Source organism: Terrapene carolina, unplaced genomic scaffold (assembly GCF_002925995.2).
Source record: "Terrapene carolina triunguis isolate 2854851 unplaced genomic scaffold, T_m_triunguis-2.0 Scaffold22, whole genome shotgun sequence".
Lineage (NCBI taxonomy): Eukaryota > Metazoa > Chordata > Testudines > Emydidae > Terrapene > Terrapene triunguis.
Window position 1 is genome coordinate 21,382,529 of NW_020664373.1, and position 15,122 is coordinate 21,397,650.

Below are 15,122 nucleotides of genomic sequence, written 5' to 3' on the forward strand. Positions count from 1 at the left end.
CCTCTGTAGTTTACTCTTCTCTCAAAGTGCATATAACATATAGCATCTATCAATGTTAGTGAAAATTATGCACCCGCTCATTCAGGAACTTGTGTACACTGAGCTTAAAGTTTCTCATTGCTGGATAACCGTGGTGCAGCTTCACAGGTGGTAGCAATCATGGGAGCTCTACTGTAAACACGGAACTAGTGGCTGTGTTAATATCACTGTTCTGTCTGAGCAGGGCTAAATAATAAGATGGTATAAAAAAAATAATAAACCTTCCAGCAGAGGTCTGTTAAATCTCTGCCCGCAAGTTTGGCTAAATTTCTTTAAATATTGTTTTAAATTAGTGTAACTACCTTCTTTCATTTGCTTTTGTAGACCTTTTAAAGAAAAAGGATGGGAAAATCTATTATCTTTGGATAAAACATTGAAGAGATTCTGGATTGAATTTCGCTTCCCAATTTGTGAATTTGCCAGATGTGATTGAAGCCACAGAGAGTCTTTTTTTTTTTTTTTTTTTTTTATCTCCAGCCCTATAATGCAGATCCAGGTAGAATTTGGCTGCTAGCTTTGAGCTGTGTGGGGAAGGAACGGTCAAGAGGCATTTTAAACCAGGAAAGTGTGGAGTAGACATTCCATTCATTTTGCATGTTGGGGTAGCTATACTGGGGAGAGTGCTGTGTGTGCAGTCATATTTTTCTGGTCAGTTACACAGCTAGATCACATAAATTATGTGGGAAAGACTCAAGAAGAAGCAATTGAAAATAATACAGCAGCCTCAGTGGTTTGAATGACTGAGAAAGAAGTTGACCAGAAGATTAGTAACAACTAGGCACCAAAACTACACATCCATTTGAAAGAAGAATAAAGGCAGCAATAATGTATACGTAATTGATTAATGCCAAAGTATTTCATTAGCAACAAGAAAAATCAATAAGGATACAAAAATTTACAAGAAACTGAAGATAAATATAACTCCCCTTTGCAACCAGACTAGCTGGGAAAATATAGTAAACAGTTAATTTTAAAACACTCAAGCTCAAACATTGAAAAGCTATTCAACTATTTATAAAATATGCTGGGAAACTGGTAGCACAGATGCTTCATTTTCCCTTCTTTATGCAAAACACATGCATTCTTATTGAAATTAAAATAAATCTTTTCCTTTGTATTTAATTTACTCTGGCTTCAATTATTACATTCCTCCTTATGTTGATATGTATAAATCCTTTCTAATCTTTTGATAATCAACTTGCTTTGGTTAATGATTAACATTGCACTCATTCCTTCTCACCTTATATCATCATTGCACCAGTTATACTGATTTTCCCTAAATGAAGTAAAGGTATCTTTCCATAGGCATGTTTTCTGCATATACCTAATGAATACTATGTCTGGTGTTTTGATAGTTGATTCCTTCCTCCTTCAATACAAGGGGATCGAAAACATCCATAGAAATACCTCTTAGAAAGCACAGCAGCCATGAATAAATACAATAAAAAATAAAATCTGGAATACTGTTTTTGCCTTTAAAAGTCAACATTTTCTAATAGTTACTACACGGTAATATCTGAAATTATTATTTCCTATTTATTTAGAATAGGGGGTAGCATTTCAGGTACCACTATTTGTTCATGTTGATCTTTAAATGGAGATCACTGTAAATTGCCCTATATTGTGTCAGCACACTGAAGCCACAAAAAGCGGAAGAAGTAAATCTGATTGGTGGATGAGCTGATTGTTCAAAAAGCTTTACTAATTCTTTGGAACATTTTTTTTTCCAAGCTTCCTAAAAAAGTCGGCCTAGGATGATATTCCATCCACTTCACCTCACCAGTCTTCTTCCCTGTTCCTGAAATGACAGGAAGAGACTCAAAATCATTGCTATTGCAGCCGTTCACTTCCCACCAGTCTCCACTCTCTTGTCAAACCACAACACACTTCTTACTTTTGGTTGATCCACAGTGGAGGGCCTAGCACTAGTAGAATCCTCACTGCTGTGCTCTGACATTTTTTTAATTAATATTCCTGGAAAACACAATTCACTGTGGGGACTAAAGCACCAGAACACAAAGCAGGAAAGCTACTGGCAGTGCTGGGTTCTGAAACAGCTCATGGTACCATCCCAATGAGTAGAGGGGAAAGGAGTTGGGAGGAGAGTCCTAACTTCCTCCAGAAAATGATCTGATGGATGGACAAAGCAATGGGGAAAAAACCCTTTAATTGCAGCTGGAAGTAGAGCTGGGGGGGCGGGGAGGAGAAGAGGTAATCTCACACGGATAGTTTGGGTTTATGCTCGTGGTCAGTAAAGAGAGCCAGGCAACTTCCAGACAGTCACAAAGCAGCAGGCCTCAAAGCTTCAGATAAGGTTAGATATATAAGTGTCTGAACATTTGGATGCTCATCTGAAACAAACCTCTGAACAATGTGAGATTCACTAACCAGTGCCTAACAACAAGGTATCATGAGACCAAAAAAAAAAAAAAAAAAAAAAAGGAAAGAGAACGCATTAGTGCCATTAACATCAGAGACATCTAGACCTAAAGGATGTACAGAATTTGTTTACACTCAACAGAGGTTCTATGAGCGATGAGGTCAGCACACCTTCAGGCAGACAATTTCCACATCTTCAGTATGGTCATTATGTATTCCCTGTAAATGTATTTATATTTCATGTAAATATTTACAAAAAATACATCAAAATGATACTGAGGATATGGAATTTGTCACCATGAGGTTGGATGACCTCGGTCAATCATGAGTAGGCTATCAGTGCATAAAAAAGGGATCTCTTTCAAATATAGATATATTTTAAATCCCCACACTACAGGATTAGAAATTTAGAAAATGTCTTTAATCTTTAACACTGTTTCTAAATCCACTTTGCATTCAGATTTTAGCACTTGAATCTCATTGCACTTAAACTAGTGCAAATCTGGAATAACTCCAATGAAATAGCTACACTGATGTAATACCACTGACAAAGGAATCGGGGCCTTCTTTAAGATGTGGTGTTGCTCTTAGATAGCATTAAAATTCCACTGTAAGCATAAGCAATAAATAAAATGTAATTATCATCTTAAATTATAGTGTAGCTTTTTTATTTTTATTCATTAATCTGACTCTCCTCCTTATGCACAGCTATGACACTTGTGAAGAACTCTATCACATCAAAACAGTATATGCACACAACCCTGAAAGAAAGATGTGTACTTTATACAAATTACACCAATATTTTATGTAAGGAGTGAGGCTTTTTCAAAGTTGGATCTAGTTCTTTTGATCATAAACCACTTAGGATGAAATTCACCCCACGTACAGAGAGGCAACATAATGTCAATGCACTACTTAAAACCCACTCCAGGCCTGAAAAATGGGAATGAATTTCATCTCGAGAAAACAAATGTCCTATCAGTAAGCACTGATATTACTTTTATTTCTTAATTAAATCTACTTTTTTATCTGATTCTACAAGCTCACTAATGGTTTTCATTATGATTTTCTGTATACATGAGATGAATTATGCTAGTCACAGTAAAACTATACTTTAAAATATTTGGGGTATTATTAACAGTAAAGAGAATTATTAAAAATGCAGAATTTGATTTATTAACTGTTCAACAGCCACCACCCAAGCAATGTACTAGCAGGTATAGAAGGGTGTGAGCTTCCTCCTGGTGACTTGTCCGTTACTTTCACAACCTGACTGAAATGCAAAGCTTCTCTGCACAGGTGTGGGTCTATGCCATATCCATTCAGGTTCAAGTTCTGTGCCACCTATCAGCAGATTCTGATAGTCATGCCATATTCTATTAGCTGTGTGGATTTGAAAGGTACCTGTCGGCTGCTTTCCATGAAGCAATGAATTAGGATGAACACATTTATTCCACTCAAAAAATCAAATAATATTTTCTTCTCTGCAATTGCATCAATTTTTTCTTCATCATTGTCCAGAAGAGAAGGATGCAGACAAAAGTTATGATGGTTCATTTTCAACACTGAACCGAACGATGAGTTATTATATGCTGTGGGTTTCATAGTTACTAAGGACTAACAGGATAAATATAGTTTATTTTCTTCTTAAAGGAAAAGATTAATCTAGTGTCCATACAGATAACAGTCAAACAAACTAGCTAGAGTCAGAAATAGGACAAAAAGATGCTGAATCTTAATCCTGACTTTCAACATTCCTGCTATTCCACTTCTTATCACCTCTGGATAGCCAATCATGACGAATTGTGTGTTGGGCTTGGAAGGTACACAAATGAGACTATCAAATTTATTATTGCCTTTGACATAAACCAAGTCTTAAGTGCATTTTCTTTTTACTTCTGATCTACTGAATGACCTAGCCCCCAACATTAATGTTACATTACACTGCACCAGATCAAAGTCCAATTATGCATTAAGTGCATTAATGATGAAGTTCAACATATTCAAAGGTGGAAAATATGTGCCTTGTTTAAAAAAATAATAATGCAAATATACTAACTTCATCTGCGAAAACTGACATATGTTAGTCCAGTAGTTATCAGGGAAAAAAAGAGCTCAGTATAGTGAAAACAGGGGTACATAAAGCCACCTCAATTTGGCCACAATGTTTAATGTTCAGTGTCTTGCTCTTAAAGAAGCACTGCCTCATTCTAGCAATTTTTTAAAAAGTTACCAAATTCCTTGCATTTCCTTTCCATCGTTACACCTTCAAGTAATACTTTCATTCATTGCTGTGCTGGATTTACATTGAGTCCATCATACAGAACAGTGTCAGGGTTTGACTTCCATCTATTTCTCATTCACTGTTGGAATTATGCCAAAGCTGACTTTAGTATTTCAAGAAATGAGTCCATACACACTCAGGATGTGAAATTGTTCTCCCTCTACTAGTTCCGGTAACTAAACCATCTTCATCTCTGAAAGCACCTTCCTCTTCTTGCTTCATTTAGTAATGCCACAATCCACTATTTGTAACATCACAAACCCTCATCACAGAAATCATTAGGATGCCACATTATGACATAGTAAATTAGGGAAAAGAAGACTAATTAGAAGAAAAAATCTATTTACATACAAATATATTGGTAATTAATTAGTAAGGAAGGAAAATACAGAAATAGTATATTCTCAGACTTTGCACAGGACCCAAGGAGTGGCAGGGGAGGGAAGAGGCATCACCTTTTGTTCCCTTGACCTGAGGCTCCTGGGGTGGTTCAGTCTCTGGCATAAACTGAATCAGTCCCTTACACTCTGGAAGAGGATGACGGGAGAATCCTGAACTGAAGCAATAAGGCAGCAAGTCTGAGCATCAAAATTTTCACTTTATCCAATTGTGGAACAGGTATTGAGTTTTAAAAGGTTGTTATTTATCTGGAGATAACATAATTGATTTGTATCAAAGGACCTTTTGCACAATAAAACAAAGGCTTTTGAAAATATACCGCAGCCACCTGCCTCAATTGGTGGGGAACTTGATGGGGCAAATGGCCAAGGGGGACAGCCCCAGCAGTGATAGAGACACACACTTGCTGGGAGACACACTAGCTCCTCCCCTCACCTTGAGGTCTCTGGGCCCATTGGCCAGTTGGTGGGGAGAGGGGCGAGGGAAGAGTGGTGCTTTCCTCAGATCTCAGGATTTAACAGGAACACGGGTCATGCAGTGCCTCTTTTGACTCCATTCCAGCATCCCCACCCTATTAGACCTACAAATGTACCCCTGTTGTGAGCTCAGTTGTAAGAAGTGAATGAACGTTCATAAAATGTTGTGATAACCTATCACAACAAAATGTCAATGGAAAAAAGTATGAAAGGGAGACAGAAAGACTGAATTAGTTCAAACAAAAAGGTCTATTAATATGATTCAAGGACTGTGTTAAGATCATTCCTGGTAAACAGAACAGTGTAAAATAAAAAATTAATAGACCAAAATATGTCCAATACTAAGCCTAAAGAATAAATAAAATAATGAAAGGGTGGATTAGTCTACCCATCACTTCCTTTTGGAGTCCCTTTAATAAACACAACTTCAGATGAAAAATTCATTCACCATAAGGGCTGCAACTCCTACCATATCCTGGGACCCCACATCCTCTCCATCCTAATCCTGAGAGATGTCCTGACCAGACCAGGACAAAGAGAAAGGTATCCAGATGGCATCACCACCTCCACTGACTAAAACGTGACTGCCATATCGGATGTGAGACTTTGTCTCTCTCTCTTTTCTCCCTACGATTCCTGTGTAATTTTCCTTTCCTACCATATTTCTTCTCTTTCCTAAATTTTTCTTTTTTTCCTTCTGTCTAGCAAGAAGCTGGCTTAGCTGACCAAAACTGCATATTTTGCAACACTGCTGTAAGCCTGTGACCAGAGAGGCAACTAAAAACAACGCCCTAAAAACCAGCTCAATGCTGGTATGAGTTTGCCAAGCCTCAGAGTAGCTACCATGACATGTGCTGGGCCTATTTTTACAGTAGTAAGATTGCACGTAAACATCAACCCCAAAGACAGAACCTGCATTTTCTATCTTTGCTGTTCTTTTCTCTCCCCTTCTTTGAGTGTTCCTCGTTTTGTCTTTTATAAAACAAAATCAAACTTTTAGAGCAGCAAAACCAGCTCCAACCAATCTCAACTGCTTTTCTCCCTACCTCAAAAAAACAATTACCATCTTTAATACCATCTAAAAACTGTCCAACAAAACTTATTTTCCTTCTAAAAACTCTCCAGCTTTAAAAAAATACACAAAATGTTATTAAAATAAAAGCCTTATTTGATATTTTAAATTTCAAAGATTTTAGTTGTTTTTCTTTCTTTTCTATAGCTTTAATCAAAAGTTAAAAAAAATAAGTGTTTTACTGTAAAACTAAAAAAGCGAAACTCTCTATATACCAAACCCCAAATCATGTAGAACACCATTTAATGTGAAACAGTAACTAAAGATATGTCTACATTGCAATTGAAACCCCCTGGCTGGCTGACTTCAGCTTGTGGGGCTTGGACTAATGGACTAGAGCTCAAGCCCGAATGTCTACACTGCAATAAAACAGCCCCTTAGCCTAAGTCACACAGACCAGTCAGGGTTGTTTAATTGCAGGGTAGACATACTCTAAGTTGCGTTAGTAACGTTAACTTTTTATTAACTCTAAATGAATACGACGCTACCCCCCCTGAACTAGAAAATGGGATCAGTCTGGCAGATGCTATGGGTCCAGCTGGTCACCCATGTGAGGGTCAGGAAGGAATGTTTTCACCCGCAGGGCCAATTGGCAAAGGAGTTTTTTTCACCTTCTTTGCAGCATCTTTGAACCACCGCGGGCTAAGCAGGAATCCACTTAGTATCTAACTGAGGAACTTGGTTGAGTTGCTAATTCGTCACAACCTGCAGCCGGTTTCCAGTGCGGTTAAAAGGATAAAATGAGCAGTTCACAGAGATAAGAGACCTGGGAGTTTAGTGATGGGCCTTGGGCTTATGGCATAGGGTGAGACCTTGTGGCCTTCAATGGCTAAGGTCAGACTCATGGCCCTTGCGGGCTCAGGTCCTCAACCTGCTGCACCTTTTGTCCCCCTTGTGTGAGGGGAGGGTGCTAGGATTCACAGGGAGCTGAGTTCTGAGTATAGGCTGAGAGGAACCTACCCCAATTTACAGGTTTTACGGTAGGAGCGCTGTAACCCACGCACTGTGACCATTTAAATGCCTTGTATAGGAGAGTAGGAGTGATGGGCAGATAGTCCCCCTCCTATGTGTTTACATGTAATAAAAGTTGCAGCCTGCCACTTAAAATCCATCCATGTGTCTGTACCAGATCAATATGTGCTAAACATTCAGTGAGTCTTAGATTTTATGGAATAAAACCAAGAGACCTACCTCTGGAAAAGTTAACAGAATTTCACAACATTCTTTTACAAACTATATTTATGCCTTTTAGCAAAAATTTTTTGTGTGATCTTGATCATCTAATGTGAGCACTTCCCCTAATCTACACTCTGTGGTTGATCACACTTTCTCTCACACAACATTCTCTTCTCTTCTCTTTTGGGATAAAGAATAATATTAGGCATTTATACAGTGCTTTAAAGAACCTAAGGCAGAATCATGTCTCACTTGGAAAATTAAAGTTTAACCCATTTGTCCCAATGTATTTATATTTTTTCCACCGATTTCAGACAAATCTTGGCCCTAGTTCTATGGTAGTAAGATATGCATCAGACCCATAAGGGCTGCATAAACAAATTTTGCACTGAGTTGCTCAATCCTGAGTAAGGTTGATCTAAAGCAGTCTTGACAGGTTGAGAGCACTGGCATTGATTGTAATGTTGCAGATAATACCCATAAATGGTCAGCATAAAATTGATTTTGGCAAGATCAAAATGTTTATTTAGCACACTTACCTTAAGCAGACCCAATATTGTTTTTGAAGTTAGTTTTCTCACTCTTCCTTGTTTACACCATTTAAGTGTAGTAGTTTGAAAATAAGAAGTCTGGCTCTTGTAATTTGGTCTTTTATCATTTGATGGAAATTGATTTTTCTCCAATATAGGTGAAATCCTGACCTCTGAAGTCAATGGTAAAACTTCTATGTGACTTCAACAGGGCCAGGATTTCACCTTATATAACTAATGAAACTGCTATGATTTAACTTTGCTTATTTTCTTGTTTGTGTAACAACATTATAGAGTATGTCAGTCATGCATATGCACAATTCTGAGAGCTGTTAGATGGTCAAGAAGCTGAAGGGTACCTCAAATATTGCTTGTGCCCCACAAAAGTAACTTGGTTATTTTTATTTTTCTTAGTGACAATAGAATATCCCCCTCCATATATAGCATAAAACAAAATTGAATATTGCATAGTAGGGAACAGACCTGACTAGGAAGTGGGTGCACAAACTAACCTGGAATAATAGACCATTTCTATTTCTTATTCTATAAAAATTAAGGTAATGCATATTAACAATCTTAACTATTTGACAGAATCTGACTTCTGCTGACCATTGATATATAATATAATACTCTGAAACTAAGTGAGTGAAATACAATAAAGCACATAACTCTAATGATGGTATGTATCATCTTTCAAGAGATGGAAAATCAGGTTATCAGTTCATTCTCCATCTCCCCACCCCCAATTTTTGACTGAACACATACCCATCAGTTCAAGTGCAAACACACAGATTATTCTCTCCTCACTACTAACAAAACAAAGCAACCCCCTCCCCAAAACAGAATGTTATGTGATTTCCAAAACGTGTAAGATTGTACATTTAAGGGTTTAAGCTCAGGAGAATCCATTATTTGTATTCTAGTTTCAAATCAAGGCATTTCTTTCTGGAAACAGTTGTATTCATTGTTCATTATCCAAGGCACATGTTTGTTCTCTCAAAACAATGAGGACTGAAATCCAGTAATAAGAATTTCATAAAGTATTGAAGATATAAGATCCTTCAGTATAATACAGCGTTCCAATATAACAAAATATTGCAAAGTTACCTTTAGACCTGTAATTAACTATATAATTTCAAAAGAGACTAAGCAAGTCTTAATTTTTTAATATTGGTAGGGAAAAAGTTTATTTACGTAATGCAAAGATAGCACTGACCAATAAAATTCAGCAGTGTTAGAGTTGTTTAGTTAGTCCATACTTTGGGACTTTTAAATAAATTCAGTGCATTACAGGAAGAATAAATCTTGTAGATACGAAATTTAAAATTATCCAATAATTTCTTTCCCATTCATAAATAGCTTCCCGCTCTTGATGGAATTGTGAAACTCTCACTTTTGCTAATAGAAATTAGGCACGTCACCTCTGATTATAAAAAAAAAAAAAATCTTTCACAAATGACCTCAATCATGACTGAAAATTTACTATCAAGACTGGATTTAGGAGACACAAGCTTCTAAAGGGGAAGATTGAGTTGCCTCTTCCTTCTCTGGTGTGGATGGATAGAGAATTCCAGTCACCATATCAGTTCTGTTTTGGACAAATTTGTTTTGTGTACAGAGCAATAAACTCAGACTTAGTCATAATAGTTAAAATGACACCAAATACACAACACAATAATGAAAGTAAATATTCACAAATGATGTAAAGAAACAAAATTAAAAATGTTCATATAGAAGTATAAAATTTTCACGAATTGTGCAAGAAAGCATTTTAAGAGTAAAATCTACAGATTTGTAAAGACATATTCAACAGCTTTTATGTAACAAAGTACAAGAAAAAGTATTCAGCAGCATAAAGAATATTGGAGGACTTGAAAAAGCATGGTAATTCAATTTATTAGATAAAAATGCAGCTGTAACTTCTAGTCAGTGCTTTTAAGGCTCATTCAATTAGAAGAAATTATTGTCTTGCAACTTTAGGACAAACTGCTGTATACAAAACTAACTAGAAACTTTACTTTTGGACTACTGAATGTGATTGTCATCTTTTGTAAAAAGGAATTAATGTGTATTTCATAAACAAAATTCAATTTATTTTGCTATTTCCAGTTTTGTGTGTGATTCTTGTATATCTAATAAAGAGAATTCTCACATTCCCACATAAATCTGAAGATTTACAGACATCCCTTTTAAAGGGTTAGTTAATAACATACTGCTAATATTCAGACTAGAAGATGTCATGTGCAGCTGTCAAAATGTTTTAAAATAATTTTAGTTAATCAACTCTAACAAAATTACTTCAGAATTACCCAGTTACTGTTCTGTAGGAGAAATTTTCTAGAAGAGCAAGTAAAATACAAATAGCAAGCGATATGAATTGTTGAATATGTATTAGGACTAAATTCTGCCACAAAATAACTTGCATGGGAAATTTGCACATACATCAGAGAGTAGAATTTGGACTTTAGAAATTGCCTTAAGAATTTTAGCTTTTGTTGGTACACAAGAATAATTAAGCAAAGAAATACGACAACTAGTGCATATCTGCTAGTTTTAGCATGAATCCAAAGGCTGAGTGAATTTAGACACTTAAGTGTAATAGTAACCTAGAAATATACTCCCTAAGTTTAAATTATCATCATCATCATGTAGTAGTGTTTATGGGGGTAAAAAACGGAAAATAAGCATACCACTTGTTTAGATGAGTATTATTTACATAGGTATATCATCACTCAGATCAAATTATATACAGAGAGCCTGATTTTCAAAGGTCTTAAAGCATCTGCAGCTCCCATTGACTTCATTGGAATTTGTGGATACTTGACATAAAATCTCTATTTTCAATTATTCAGTAAATCACTTGCACTTCATGTGCTACACTGTCTACCAATTGATTTCCAAGTGAATTTTTTTAGCAAGGTGATAATGAATGTTGAACACAGAAATAAGGGGCTAAATTCTGACCAGAGATGTGTGTTTTCCATGTGGGATTTGCCTAGAAGCATCCAAGCATAACATTTAGCCTATTGTGTTTATTTCATTACATACGTGTCACCACTGTGGTGGGAGGAAAAGAGGACACAGCTTTTTACTATTCTGTTGATATCTCCCACTCAAGGTGGTTTTGGGTCTTGTACAGTTTTATTCCTGATGTGCCTGTTTCATCATCTTTAATCTGCATTTTCAAGATATCCAAGTTATCATCCTCTCCCAGGATGAGCTTTCCATAGTTGCCATTTTCCCTCAGACATTATTCTGCTTAATGTACTGGACATTTATTTCTATATAAATTGTCAAACTGGGAGTAAAGAAAATACTCAATGGATTTATTTGAAACTCTTTTTTGTTAACGAGGGGTGATATTGTTGTATTCCTCTTTTCCTTTACTTTATACCTTTATAGCTACATTTAGGCTTGGCAGAATTCAATTTTGTATGTAATTTCAACAAATAATATCAATATTCATTTTTAAGCATTTTAAATTTTCTATATATATTTACATTTTCACAGTTGCACAAAATTATGGGATTTAATCATTGACATTGAGATATAAAATGCTTTATGACTGTTAAAACACAAATGTCAACATCACATGTCAAAATGTACAAAATAAATATCCTTAAATTAATCCCTTATAAGTTCTGAAAAGCAGCATTTTTCTCACTTTGCCTATCTGTACATTTTGATTTTCAATGGCAAATTTTCATTGGTTTGTGTGTGTTTGGTAAAAATCAACATTTACTGACAAAATCTAATCCTTCCAGACCTAACCACACCACATTTTGCTGTCCAAAATAGTGAGAGAATTCTCAGAGATATAGAACATTGGTAGTTTCAGACTGGATAATATTTCAGCAGTAACATCTCTGATAAATAATCACCTCTCTACTACTTATGCTAAAGAGAATCAATACTTAAATAATAGTGCTTGTATTCTTTTGGTAGGCCTTCCTGCACAAAAATTGTGGTCTAGTGAAATCCGGGGAGCAAAATTATTCTGATTTGATACTAATATATCATAATTCTGTGCAGCACACTGACAAAACAGTCTGTAAAGTTTCTTGTTATCATTACTTTGAATTAATGAAGTTCCAGCAATCTCAATCACAATGTTGGCTGTTTATGCAGAATTTTACCAGCCTATCATACTACATATATTCACTGTGATCACACTGAAGTTCAAAGATTGTCTTTGAAGCCAGAGGCAGATTACAGTTGCATGGGGCTCTGGGCCAGGACAAGTGGGGGCCCCTCCCCACCCCTTCCGCTTGCAGTCCCACCGGGGAGTGGGGTCAGGGCACGGGGGCTTGCCCCAATCTGCCAGCCCGCTCGGTGCTCCTGCCGGGGACTGGTGGGCTTGCCCCACTCCCCATGCCCGGCACTCCTGCTGAGGACCAGCGGTGGGGGGCTTGCCCCACTCCCTCTGCCCGGTACGCTTGCCAGGGACTGGGGTTGGGTATGGGGACGCCCATTTTTCCAGGGCCCTCCAATTGGTTGGGGTCCCTGGGCACAGGGTGGCCCCATTGAGCCTGTGGCTAATCCACTACTGTCTGAAGAACTTACACAACTCAGTGAGCCCTTATGGCTTTATGATAGATCACTTTCAGTTAGTAGGCTCTTTATGGCAGAGACCTAATGTCACTGGGATCTCAATAAGGAAAGGAGGATCTCCTAACAGGCTACATTTTCTTTTTTAATACTTTCCCTTTATTTATTTGTGTTTCACTGTTGGCTTTATTTGGTGATTTGCTTTTGGAGGTAATATGGAAAGTCTCTGAGGAATTACTTTTTTGTTGAAGTCAGCTTGCATTTTAATGAATAGTTTGAGTGCACCACTTATATGATTAGCTTGCATTTTTAAAGTGTTTCACAAACACTAACTAATTATCCTCATAACACCCCTGTGAGGTAGGTAAATATTATCCTAATTTTTAAAAAGGTAAGTTGAGTCAATGAGAGGTTAAGTGAGTTGCCAAAGCTCACACAATGAGTCAGAGTTAAAGCCAGAGCTGTGAGCAGTAAACAAGGACTTCCATTTTGCCTAGTCCCATATTTAAACCATTAAAACATGTTGCCTCTCATAAACTTCAATACCTACTGTAAAAGTCTAGTCATATTTTACATGGGTGCTGTCATTGCCATTCTCAACACAGCAAGTTATCATTCATCATTATGAAGAGAAGAAAGCTTAAGAAAAGTTACACTATACACATGAAATTCCATTGAATAACTGCAGAATTCATTTCATATACAGATATTAGTGGATGGATTCTTGCATACAATAAGCAGCATTTTTAAATCCAACCTTATTTAAAAATATTTAACTATCTTAAAATTATGTTATAGTGATTGATGGGTTTAAAAAGACTAAAGAAGTCAGTAAAAATTTTGTATTGACTAGTTTAAATAATTATACCTTATTTCCTTGTTTAACTACTTCTCCATATTTTGTCGCAGAAAAATATCACTTTTATTGTTTTGTTAATACAGTTTTAAAAGTATATACAATCCTGCAATAACGTGCATGGTAGATTACACAAATAGCCCAATGTAAACAGAGTATGTATATATATAGATAACATGTATATCCTTACAATCCATTTCCTTATTAAAGGAACACATTCATTAGAAAAAGAGACCAGTTTACAAGATACATTGTATCTTGTACCAGCTTATTGTCAATTTTTAATTATATTTGATTGATCACCATCATTAAGTTTAATATTAAACATAATAAGTTTAACAGAGTAATCAGCTGGAACAAGACTTACTGTGTAAACGAACTTTAATATTTCTTTCATTATTTCTGTCAATTGCACATTTATCCCCAGTGCAATTCTTTCCTTATAATTTTAATCAAAAAGATAAGCATATACTTTGAGAAACTTAGTGCAGCGAAGAAAGGACTTTTTGGAACAAAAGTTTGTGCATCATCACTTATTTGTTAGACAAAGACTTTTCTTTATCTTGCCCAATATTTATAAAATAAAGCATATTTTAATCATATATGCATCTTTCCATTATCCTATGGATATGACCCATCTGTAAGCAAGATGCAGTAGCACAAAATTTCCAAAGTAAGTATTTTTGTGGAAATGCCTATTTACCACTATAAATTCTGTAACAGCACGTCATGTGAACAACTTCTTTGGTATCAATGGTTATTTTCATGAGAAAATTTTCCCCATATTAATATAAAATCAAAAGGCCAGAAAGAAGTGAGCATAGAAGTAGAGCTAGAAGGGAGAACCCATGGTAAAGATCTGATGACAAATACTGACAACCATAAGGAAATGTTTTGTATATTGTACAAGTTGAACTTTGAGATGAAATGACTATGTTGCATGGTGTCTGTTTTGATTAGGTACCTGAAACAGTGACAACTTTCTCCTCCCCAGCCCTTTATTATCGAGGTCTTGAAGTAATCATTATACCGTACATAAGATTAAATTGTTCAGAAGCATTAAGAAGAAAAAAGATCTTTTATAAACTGATGCTTTCACCCTCTCAATTAACAAAACACAATTTCTAAGTAAAAATTCCTCTGATATTTGAAGTGTCTGAAGAAAGGCCACGCACAAGTAGTATAAGAAGAAATTCTGCAATCTCTTCCTAAGTGTATATATTATACACTATGAATAAATAAAAATCAGAATTAAAGTTTGCATGGGATGGTAGTTTGAAAGTAATGCATTTTGTTTCTGAATTACATGTTTACTGAATAAAATAAATGCATGGTAATCTGACAGGTTTAAACTGGTAATGTT

At 36.0% G+C, this 15,122-nt stretch overlaps 1 protein-coding gene across 1 annotated transcript in view; it reads right to left on the reverse strand.

Annotated features, from left to right (window-relative positions):
* Positions 1–15,122, reverse strand: part of LOC112125929 (dystrophin-like) — a 1,989,526-nt gene that overhangs the window by 1,023,337 nt on the left and 951,067 nt on the right. The window lies entirely within an intron of this gene.